Below are 12,467 nucleotides of genomic sequence, written 5' to 3'. Positions count from 1 at the left end.
TGGCAACCCCACAATCTCCAAAATGAACAAACGAAAGAGAAAAAAAAATCTTACATATATACTACAACAAAAGTGGGCTATGGTGACAAAATCTAGTGAGGGTAAACAATTTCATCACCAAATGATAACATTTAGTGAGGAAAAGAAGAATCCGTCACCAAATATTATAAAAATTTTAAAATTGGTGACGAAATCAATATTTCGTCACCAAAGACGTACCAATTGGTGACGAAATCAATATTTCATCACCAAAGATGCACAAATTGGTGAAGAAATATTTATTTCATTACTATAGGTCATGAAAAAAAGGCAAACCTAGGGTGACGAAATATTCACGTCACCAAAGACTTACCAGAGGTGACGAAATTCTAAATTCGTCACCTAATATTAGGATGTAGGTGTTTTTGGTGACGAAATAAATTTTGGTCACCTATTGTTTAACCAAAGACTAACTGGAGGGTGACAAAATTCCAAATTCATTATCCAATATTAAGATGGAGGTGTTTTTGGTGAAGAAATAAGTGTTCATCACCTATTGTTTACAAATAATTAAGGATGGTCATGGGCAAGATATACCCATATATACCCGATCCAATTAATTTATCCATGGATATCCGATTACCTTACCCAATTAGTATCTATACCCAATTGTTACCCGGTTTGTTTATCCATAGATATCCATACCCTACCCAAAGCCAAATTTTATAAAATCACCAAATATTCTCAAAAACCACTAAAATGACCAATATATCTTCAAAATCTCTAAAATAAGCAAAATACTCATGAAACCTTTAAAATGACCAAAATACTCCTACAATCTCTAAAATCACCAATTATGCTAAAAAAAACCACTAAAATGACCAAAATATCCCAAAATCTCTAAAATGAGCAAAATACCCATGAAATAACCTCAAAAATGACCAAAATACCCCAAAAATCACCAAATATGCTCAAAAACCACAAAAAACTACCAAAATATCCTCTAAACTTAATAAATGACCGAAACCCCCAAATCTTAACAAATGACCAAAGTACACACGAAACTTAAAAAATGACCAAAATACCCATAAAACCTAAAATTTGGTCAAAATACCCCGAAACAAAAAAAAAAAAAAATTACCAAAATACCTCCAAAACCAAAAAACTGACCGAAATAGCCTTGACACTTGAAAATTACCAAAATACCCCTAATCCTAAAAAAATTAACAAAATACCCCCCCGAAACCTAAAAAATGACTAAAATACACCTGAAACCTATAAAATGACAAAAATGGCCCTAAAACCTATATGATGATAAAAATATACCCTAAACCTGAAAGATGATCGAAATACCCTTAAACCTAAAAATGACCAAAATACACATTTTTATAATTTTGGGCTATTTTGGTCATTTTTTAGGTTTAGGGGGTATTTTGGTCATTTTTTAAGGTTTTGATGGTATTTTCGGTTATTTTTTATGTTTAGAGGGGTATTTTGGTAATTTTAATATTTCGAGGGTATTTTGGTCATTGTTAGGTTTCATGGGCATTTTGGTACTTTTTAGGTTTTGGGGAGTATTTCAGTAATTTCTTAGGTTTAGGACGTATTTTTTGTCATTTTTAAGTTTCGGGGGGTATTTTGGTCATTTTAAAGGTTTCGGGGGTATTTCGGTTATTTTTTAGGTTTATGATGTATTTTGGTATTTTTATAGTTTCTGGGGATATTTTGGTAATATTTTAAGTTTAAGAGGTATTTTGGTAGTTTTATAATTTTAGAGGTATTTCGGTCATTTTTTAGGTTTAGGGTGCATTTCGGCAATTTTAGAGGATTTTAGGAGTACTTTGGTTATTTGCAAGTTTTAGTGGCAATTTGGTAATTTTGATTATTGGGTAATTGGGTTGGTTGGGGTTTACTCATAATAATTTGGTTGAGTTAGGTTTGGATAAGATTTAATTAGTTAAATGGATAATAATGGGTAAATTACACCGGATTGGTATGAAAATTAACATGCGTGTTAAGAACATATTAAACATGTAATCCAACGGTTGGATTTTCAAAATATAAATTCAATAATAAGTTATTGGATAGTGTAACATTTTTTAGAGTTATATCAGGTGTAACTTGAACCAAGCCCTATATTTCTTAATTCGATGTGAATTTTGACAAATCTACCGTTAGATTACATTATATTCATATATTTTTTATGCTTACAAAATTTCAAGGTGATCAAAGATTAATAGTCATGTCATCAATCAATTGTCTAAATTCAAATTTTTGTAGTTTAAAATAACGCATAAAAGATGAGTTTAAAGATAAAATGGTAAACTACATCCGATTGATATGAAAATTGGCATGCATGTTAAGAACATATAGAAAATGTAATCCAATGGTTAGATTTTCAAAATATGAATTGAATAATAAGTTATTGGATGGTGTAACATTTTTTAGAGTTACATCAGATATAACTTGAATCAAACCCTATATTTTTTAATTCGATGTGAATTTTAACAAATTTACCGTTAGATTACATTTTCTTCATATATTTTTTATGCTTACAAAATTTTAAGGTGATCAAAGATTAATAGTCATGTCATCAATTAATCGTTTAAATTCAAGTTTTTGTAGTTTAAAATAACGCATAAAAGATGAGTTTAAAGATCAAATGGTAAACTACATCCGATTGGCATGCATGTTAAGAACATATAGAAAATATAATCCAACGGTTAGATTTTCAAAATATGAATTGAATAATAAGTAATTGGGTGGTGTAACATTTTTTAGAGTTATATTAGGTATAACTTAAATCCAGCCATATATTTTTTAATTCAATGTAAATTTTGACAAATCTACCGTTAAATTACATTATCTTTATATATTTTTCATGCTTACAAAATTTCAAGATGATTAGAGATTAATAGTCATGTCATCAATCAATTGTCTAAATTCAAATTTTTGTAGTTTAAAATAACGCATAAAAGATAAGTTTAAAGATCAAATGGTAAATTACATCCGATTAGCATGAAAATTGGCATGCAAGTTAAGAACATATAGAAAATGTAATCTAATGGTTAGATTTTCAAGATATGAATTGAATAATAAGTTAGTGGATGATGTAACATTTTTTAGAGTTACATCAGTTGTAACTTAAAGCAAGCCCTATATTTCTTAATTCGATGTGAATTTTGACAAATCTACCGTTAGATTACATTATTTTCATATATTTTTTATGTTTACAAAATTTCAAGGTGATCAAAGATTAATAGTCATGTCATCGATCAATTGTTTAAATTCAAGTTTTTGTAGTTTAAAATAACGCATAAAAGATGAGTTTAAAGATCAAATGGTAAACTACATCCGATTGACATGAAAATTGGCATGTATGTTAAGAATATATAAAAAATGTAATCCAACGGTTAGATTTTCAAAATATGAATTGAATAATAAGTTATTGGGTGGTATAATATTTTTTAGAGTTATATCAAGTGTAACTTAAATCCAGCCCTATATTTCTTAATTCAATGTGAATTTTGACAAATCTACCGTTAGATTACATTATCTTCATATATTTTTCATGCTTACAAAATTTCAAGGTGATTAAAGATTAATAGTCATGTCATCAATCAATTATCTAAATTCAAGTTTTTGTAGTTTAAAATAACACATAAAAGATGAGTTTAAAGATCAAATAGTAAACTACATCTGATTGGCATGAAAATTGGCATTCATGTTAAGAACATATAGAAAATGCAATCCAATGATTAGATTTTCAAGATATGAATTGAATAATAAGTTATTGGATGATGTAACATTTTTTAGAGTTATATCAGGTGTAACTTAAACCAAGCCCTATATTTCTTAATTCGATGTGAATTTTGACAAATCTACTGTTAGATTACATTATCTCCATATATTTTTTATGCTTACAAAACTTCAAGGTGATTAAAGATTAATAGTCATGCCATCAATCAATTGTTTAAATTCAAGTTTTTGTAGTTTAAAATAACGCATAAAAGATGAGTTTAAAGATCAAATGGTAAACTACATCCGATTGGCATGAAAATTGGCATGCATGTTAAGAATATATAGAAAATATGATCCAATGATTATATTTTCAAAATATGAATTGAATAATAAGTTATTGGGTGGTGTAACATTTTTTAGAGTTACATCAGGTGTAACTTAAACTCAACTCTATATTTTTTAATTCAATGTGAATTTTGACAAATCTACTGTTAGATTACATTATCTTCATATATTTTTCATGCTTACAAAATTTCAAAGTGATCAAAGATTAATAGTCATGCCATCAATCAATTCTTTAAATTCAAGTTTTGTAGTTTAAAATAACGCATAAAAAATGAGTTTAAAGATCAACTGGTAAACTACATCCGATTGGTATGAAAATTAGCATGCATGTTAAGAACATATAGAAAATATAATCCAACGGTTAGATTTTCAAAATATGAATTGAATAATAAGTTATTGGATGGTGTAATATTTTTTAGAGTTATATCAGATGTAACTTGAACCTAACCCTATATTTCTTAATTCGATGTGAATTTTGACAAATCTACCGTTAGATTACATTACCTTCATATATTTTTCATGCTTACAAAATTTTAAGGTGATCAAAGATTAATAGGCATGTCATCAATCAATTGTCTAAATTCAAGTTTTTGTAGTTTAAAATAACGTATAAAAGATGAGTTTAAAGATCAAATGGTAAACTACATCCGATTGGCATGAAAATTGGCATGCATGTTAAGAAAATATAGAAAATATAATCCAACGGTTATATTTTCAAAATATGAATCGAATAATAAGTTATTGGGTGGTGTAACATTTTTTAGAGTTATATCAGGTGTAACTTAAACCCAACCCTATATTTCTTAATTTGATGTGAATTTTGACAAATCTACCGTTAAATTACATTAGCTTCATATATTTGTCATGCTTACAAAATTTCAACCTCAAAAATTAATAGTTATGTCATCAATCAACTGTTTAAATTCAAGTTTTTGTAGCTTAAAATAACGCAGAAAAGATGAGTTTATCGATCAAATGGTAAGCTACATCCGATTGGCATGAAAATTGGCATGCATGTTAAGAACATATAGAAAATATAATCCAACGGTTAGATTTTCAAAATATGAATTGAATAATAAGTTATTTTGTGGTGTAACATTTTTTAGAGTTAGATCAGATGTAACTTGAACCTAGCCCTATATTTCTTAATTCGATATGAATTTTGACAAATCTACCGTTAGATTAGATTATCTTCATATATTTTTCATGCTTACAAAATTTCAAGGTGATCAAAGATTAATAGGCATGTCATCAATCAATTGTCTAAATTTAAGTTTCTGTAGTTTAAAGTAACGCATAAAAGATGAATTTAAAGATCAAATGGTAAACTACATTTGATTGGCATGAAAATTGACATGCATGTTAAGAACATATAGAAAATATAATCCAACAGTTAGATTTTCAAAATATGAATTGAATAATAAGTTATTTTTAGAGTTACATTAAGTGTAACTTAAACCCAATCTTATATTTCTTAATTCGATGTGAATTTTGACAAATCTACCGTTAGATTACATTATCTTCATATATTTTTCATGCTTACAAAATTTCAAGGTGATCAAAGATTAATAGTCATGTCATCAACCAATTGTTTAAATTCAAGTTTTTTGTAGTTTAAAATAACGCAGAAAAGATGAGTTTAAAGATCAAATGATAAACTACATCCGATTGGCATGAAAATTGGCATGCATTTTAAGAACATATAGAAAATATAATCCAACGGTTAGATTTTCAAAATATGAATTGAATAATAAGTTATTGGGTGGTGTAACATTTTTTAGAGTTACATCAGGTGTAACTTGAACCCAGCCGTATATTTCTTAATTCGATGTGAATTTTGACAAATCTACTGTTAGATTGCATTATCTTCATATATTTTTCATACTTACAAAATTTCAAGGTGATCAAAGATTAATAGGCATGTTATCAATCAATTATCTAAATTTAAGTTTTTGTAGTTTAAAATAACGTTTAAAAGATGAGTTTAAAGATAAATGGTAAATTACACCCAATTGACATAAAAATTGGCATGCATGTTAAGAACAGATAGATCATGTAATCTAACGGTTGGATTTTCAAAATATGCATTCAATAATAAGTTATTGGGTGATGTAACATTTTTTAGAGTTATATTAGGTGTAACTTGAACCCAGCCCTATATTTCTTAATTTGATGTGAATTTTGATTGCTATAACAACTGTTACTTCGGGATCATTTTGGCATTTTAACAGAAACATTCAAAAACCGATTGAGCTGTCTTGGTTTTCGGTTTTCACGGTTGATCAACTGATTCGTAGTTAATCTTGGGTTTTTACTATTTTTCAGTTTTTATTTATAACCAGACCGGATCAGTGATTGGTTCCTGGTTGAATTGGCAAGTCTAGTCTAGTTTTAAAAATTGATACGAACAAGGAGCTTAAAAAGTGACTGGTTACCAGTTTTTTGGTCCGACCGGTGACGTCATAAATATTTATTTTATAATTATAAAAGGAAAAATATAATAAGTTTATTACTAATAATATGTAGGTAAAAATTCGCAAAAGATTTTTGTGGGTTTTCACATCTTATATTTAGAAAATAAAAATAGCAAAATGTAAAAACGGACCATCACATATGTTGAATTGTAATCTTAAAAATAAAATGTTCATTATTTGTTTATTTGTGTATATATATATATTAATGAATTAATGTTAGAGAAAAATTAAGTACTTTTTAAATTTATTCACTTAATTAATCAAAACTACTATTTTTTTTCTAATCATAATTATCATAAGAAGAAAAAAAAACTAAATTATGTGAATATCAAAGCTAAATCATAATTATCAAGTAGCAGTGGTAATATAATAATAATAATAATGTTTTTGAGAAGTAGTAGGTAGTACAATGTACACTTAACCAAAAAAAGAAGAAGAAAGTAGTATAATGTACATCGTTGCAAGTAAAACAAAATCTCAAGGCTTAAAAGAATATCAAAATTATGTGGCTCTCATTCATTCTATATTAAAAACTAAAAAACAAAGGTGTGGCTCTCATTGAATTGTTGTGTATACAAATAGAATTAGCAAACTAGCAAAGTAGTGAAGCACAAAGTTTGTAAACTAAAAGTGGAGGTTCAGTTTTTTCTTTTGAGTAGTGCACAGCACGTAGTGAATTTTTTTTTATTTCTTTTTGCGTGGTGACCAATTTTCAGGCGAGTTCTAAATTTTTTAGGTTTTTTTTTTTTTTTTTTCATTATTTTTTATTGGATAAAATTTATGTATAGTATTTTAGGTGCTGTTACTTAAGTTCCTCTCTTAAGATTCTTTCATATGGCTACTTAATTTTAAAAATATACTTCTATAATGAGAAAAAATCCACGTGATAAAATCTTAAGAGAGTGATCTAAAGAATAATATCTAAGGAATAGTATCTAAGTATTGTAGTTAAGTCTTACCTCTTCTTTTTTTTTTTTTTTTTTTTTTTTTTTTGGGTAAACAAAACACTGTTACTCCCTCTTTCTCCTCCCATAGACAAACCCACGCCTCTCAACCTCTCCCAAAAAGACTGGTAAGCTCTCTCTCTTTCTCTCATCACTCTTCTCTCTATCTCTCTCTCATGTTAAACTTGGTGACTTTGTGGATTATTTTTTCTTCTTTCAGGATTAGCAGGATATTGATTTTGGGATTAGAGAGGGTGTTGATTTTAGGACATAGCTTTTGGGATTGGAGAAGGTAATGAGTCTTTCCCTATTGATTTTTTGAGATATGGAACAACAAGCCCTATTGATTTTATAATATTTAAACTTAGCAGCAAATCTATGTATATCATTATGGATTCTGGACATTGCTTTTATAATTTTTTTTCCCCTTCATGCGTGTGCATAAATGTGTCTATTAAATAAATGCAATTTTGTGACTTGATATGTTAGATTTTTTAGTTTAATTTTTGTGGGTTTTGTTAGTTTTTGTTTGGTACTGAATTTGGGTTTTTCTAGGACCTTAAAGATCTTTTTTTTTTTTTTTTTTTTTTTTTTTTGAGGCTGATTTCTTTGTACGCAAAATGCTTGTTTTATGGGTTTCTATGTTTTTGTGTGCTTACTTTACTTGTCAGTAACATTGGTTTACTTGTTAATATCATTTTCAAACTAAGCAATATTTAGTCAAAGTGGTGCACTTTGTTTAACAATTTCAGTTCTAGTAAACTCTTTAAGTGTGTTTTTGGTGCTTACTTCGTTTGCTAATCTGGAACAGATCTTTCAAAAAAATTTAGTCAATATTTTCAAATTTGGCAAAACAGGACATAAGAAACATGTGAGATGCGACTATTTGGCTTTTAGGAATGGTACTAGTAATTATTTCTTGAATGGGAGGTAAGTCCTCCATTCTCTCTATACTAAAATACTCATTTCAATCCACAGCAGCTTCTAGTTCCTGGGGAGACATGTAATACAATGGAATATTAAAGGAGTCCACTTTCTCTTCACTAACTATTCCCTGAAAGATACAAAAGTAAATTAATCAACTCTCAGGACAAGACATGTATCATGCAACAACAACAATTTCAAAGGAAAAAGTGGATTTAATCTTTTTTTTTCTTTTACAATTAAGATGATAATTAAGCTTGTCACAACGGTTTAAAGACATAAATACTTTTCCACCTTTAACTTTTGAAAAATAATTAAATGAAGATAAAAAGGCAGACCAAAATCAATATATTCACAAAGCATATTTAAAACTTGGGGCAACCGATTTTTTCTTTTTTCTTTTTTTGGCCAATGTGGGTCCTAAGCTCTTCCACCACCTAGCTATTTCTCAAGGTGTGTCTATTGTACACATTAGGTAATTATAGGAAGGAATTTGATAGGAGTAACCTCAAAATATCAGCTATGAGTTTTAAACCAAGGACTTCTTAAATTGCATGAAGCCTTAGGAGCCATAGATCAACCCCTTGGAATTATTTGGACAACTGATAGTGTCTTACCTTTTTAGCCATGTCCATTAGGCAAGATCCTAGGAGGTCAAATGTTATATTTTGTGTAGTTTGAGAATGGTTGATTCTGTTGGAATTCTAATTTTCAACCATAGATCAACCCCTTGGAATTCTAATTTTCATCCCAAGGCTTACTTGTACACAGTAAAAAAATAGAAAAGTCTGAAACTTTCTTTTTCTTCTTTTAGTTCTTTATCTTTGCCTTCAGCCTCCTTTAGTCCTTCTCACCACTGCACTGCCTTTGCCCTTTTTTTTTTTTTTTTTTTTTTTATCTCTTCAGATTTTAGTTCTTTGCTTTTTCATCCCTTTGTTTAAAAGTAAAAGTTTTGTCTCTTTGTTTAAAAGTAAAGGTTTTGCACTTTCTAGAATTGCAATAGTGTAATGTATGTACTATGTGTTCAATATTTCTTTGGTAAACGTACTATGTGTTGAATTTAGACAACAAAGAGTGACTAATTTTGTCCCTTTCTCATTATCCTTGTCAGTAAAGTATTGCTGTGGGCTCCTGAATTTGTGACTCTATTTTGTGAAGCTTCTATGCTTGTGCTTGTGCTGTGTGCTCCAGGTATTTGTATTTTCTTTGTTTAGTTTTTTTTTTTTTTTTAATTTTTCTTTCCATTGCTTTCTTTTTTAAAATTCTTATAATATATTATTTATTATTATAATAATCAATATATTATAAACAATATATATATAAAATTGTTAAAACAATATATATATTATAAACAATATTATAATTTGTATCATCATATCATTTCTTTTTTCATTTATGCATATTGATGCTTTTCATATATATTTTTAAAATGGTTATTAATCAAGGTAGATAAATAGTACTAGCTAGGAAACAAGAAAATATTAGTAGTTTAAAAAAGTTAAAGAGATAAGACCCTATTAATTGCTAATTTGCTAGATGTTTTTGATTTTTTGATTTTATTTTATTTAAAATATCATTATCATTCTGTATGTCTTTTCAAATGAAGTAGCTAGAAGAAGCTATTCAATGCTAGCTAGTTGTCAATGCTTTACTGATATTGAGCCCAAAGTATGTCAAAGTTAGCTGCAAGTTGATTTTTGTAATCATTGCAACAATGGTGCATACATGATACATGGTTTTTGATGATTCATGTTAAAATATCCATCTTTTCCTTTTTGTTTGTTGATTCTTATCGAATTTTAAGCAAGAATCTTTTTGCGTGATTTGAAATTGGGGGCTTATAATTATAATATATTATAAACGGAAAAAAATCCAAATTTATTGTGAAAATTGGAATAGCCGATAATATATGCATGAAGGGTATATAACCAAAAAGTGGTCAAAGCATGGTTATTTACTTATTTTGCCAAAACCTTTGCAGAGTCTCACGTAAATTTGCACACTTTTGAATGCTTTTATAGATGTTTGCTGAAAAGGGCTAGGCTTATTGGCTTAGTCTTGTAGTTGTGGGGTACCCTAATGCAAAACCAAGGTGCAAGATGCAAACTACTAGCTGGAGGATCGAGTAGAAGAACTCTAGGATGCAAACTGTAGGCTGGAGGAGAAGATGGATTGCATCATACAATATTTGAGGAGCAAGGGTGACAGTGACATTTGTGGCAGTGGGGAGAGCTCATCTACTAACTAGAACACACCTTGGTTAGTGTTTTATTTTCCTGCCTAAAAGCATTAGTATTGGGGCTTGTATATGGTATATGTTGCTATATTGTTTAATGGCGGTGGTGGGTTTTTTGTTTGTGGTGGTGGTTGGAGTTTTTTGTTTAATGGTGGTGGTGGATTGTGTTAATGATGGTAGCTGGATTTTTTGTTTATTGTGTGGTTGGGTTTTTGTGTTTATGGTAGTGGTTGGGTTATTTGTTTATTGTGATGGATGAGTTTTTTGTCTATGGCAATGACTGTGTTTTTGTGTTAATGGTGGTAATTGTGTTTTTTGTTTAATGGTGGTGGTGGGTTTTTTGTTTATAGTGGTGACTGAGTTTTTTGTTTAATGTTAGTGGTGGGTTTTTTTTTTTTGTTTATTGTGATGGTTGGGTTTTTCGTTTATGACAGTGGCTGAGTTTTCATGTTAATGGTGGTGGCTGTGTTTTTTGTTTAATGGTGGTGGTGGGTTTTTTGTTTATGGTAGTGGCTGAGTTTTTGTGTTAATGGTGGTGACTATGCTTTTTGTTTATTGTGATAGTTGGGTTTTTTGTTTATAACAGTGGCTGAGTTTTTGTGTTGGTGGCTATGTTTTTTGTTTAATGGTGGTGGTGAGATTTTTGTTTATGGTAGTGGCTGGGTTTGTGTTAATGGTGGTGACTATGCTTTTTGTTTAATGGTGGTGGTTGGGTTTTTTTATTTATGGTAGTGGTTGGGTTTTTGTGTTAATGGTGGTGGCTGTGTTTTTTGGTTTAATAGTGGTGGTGGCTGAGTTTTTTGTTTATTGTAATGGCTGGGTTTTTTTTGTTTATGGTTGTGGCTGGGTTTTTGTGTTAATGGTGGTTGCTATGTTTTTTGTTTAATAGTGGTGGTGAGTTTTTTGTTTATGGTGGTGGCTATGGTTTTTGTTTAATGGTGGTGGCTAGTTTTTATTTTATTTTATTTTTTAATAGTGTTGGCTAGATTTTTTATTTGTTGTGGTGGTTGGGTTTGTGCTTATGATGGTGGCTGGTTTTTTGTTTTGGATTTCACTTTATTTGTTTTGTTTTAAATTGGGATTTTTTTTGCATTCTTTATGATTTCTCCATGATTTGTAACGTGGGTTTGGTTTTTATTTGATGAGAATGTTGTGAGTCTTCTTTCTTTGATAGTTTGGCTTCATATGATGTTGCACTATGATTATTTTCTAGTTTGTTATTGGGTATTCTGTGGACTTTTTTTGCATTGTCTTACTAATAATAATATTTTTTGTTGTAGTACATCTTATCAGGGATATAGGTTTGCAGTTTAGTTTGTTATTGATGTATTTTCCTTTATACTTGTGCAGATATGGGATTGGTGGCAAAAAGATAGCTTTTGTGAGGCTACTTGAACTCAAATAATTTTCTATAAAGTTTGGAAGCTAAGACATTATTTGTATATAAATGGTTGTAATTACTTTGTAAACATCTTTATTGCATTTTTAGATTGTATGGATGTTTTTTTTATGGATTTGGTTAGAAATGAATGGATGTTTGTTTTTATGGATTTGGTTAGAAATGAACAGTTTAATGTAATGGCAAGTAAATGTAAAGAATATTAATAAAAAAAATAAAATTGGTGACGATAATTTTTATTGTTATATTTGACTATAAGCAGAAATTGGTGACAAAATAATTCGTCACCTGATCTATTGAAAAGAAAAAAAAAAAAAACCAGTGACACAAAACTTCGTCACCTAATCTATTGAAATTGGAAAAATAAAAACATTTGGTGACGAAATATTCCGTCACTGAAAATAAGGTTTAGTGACGAAAATATT

At 29.0% G+C, this 12,467-nt stretch overlaps 1 long non-coding RNA gene across 1 annotated transcript; it reads left to right on the top strand.

Annotated features, from left to right (window-relative positions):
• The first annotated feature begins 7,154 nt into the window (after positions 1 to 7,154).
• LOC126700235 (uncharacterized) lies at positions 7,155 to 12,209 on the top strand. The gene is made up of 5 exons (XR_007647087.1): positions 7,155 to 7,611; positions 7,704 to 7,775; positions 9,519 to 9,598; positions 10,429 to 10,666; positions 11,994 to 12,209. It is a non-coding gene; the product is annotated as an uncharacterized LOC126700235 (long non-coding RNA).
• The last annotated feature ends 258 nt before the right edge of the window (positions 12,210 to 12,467 follow it).

This window comes from Quercus robur, chromosome 9, assembly GCF_932294415.1.
Source record: "Quercus robur chromosome 9, dhQueRobu3.1, whole genome shotgun sequence".
Taxonomy (NCBI): Eukaryota; Viridiplantae; Streptophyta; class Magnoliopsida; order Fagales; family Fagaceae; genus Quercus; species Quercus robur.
This window is presented reverse-complemented; position numbering and strand designations above follow the sequence as displayed.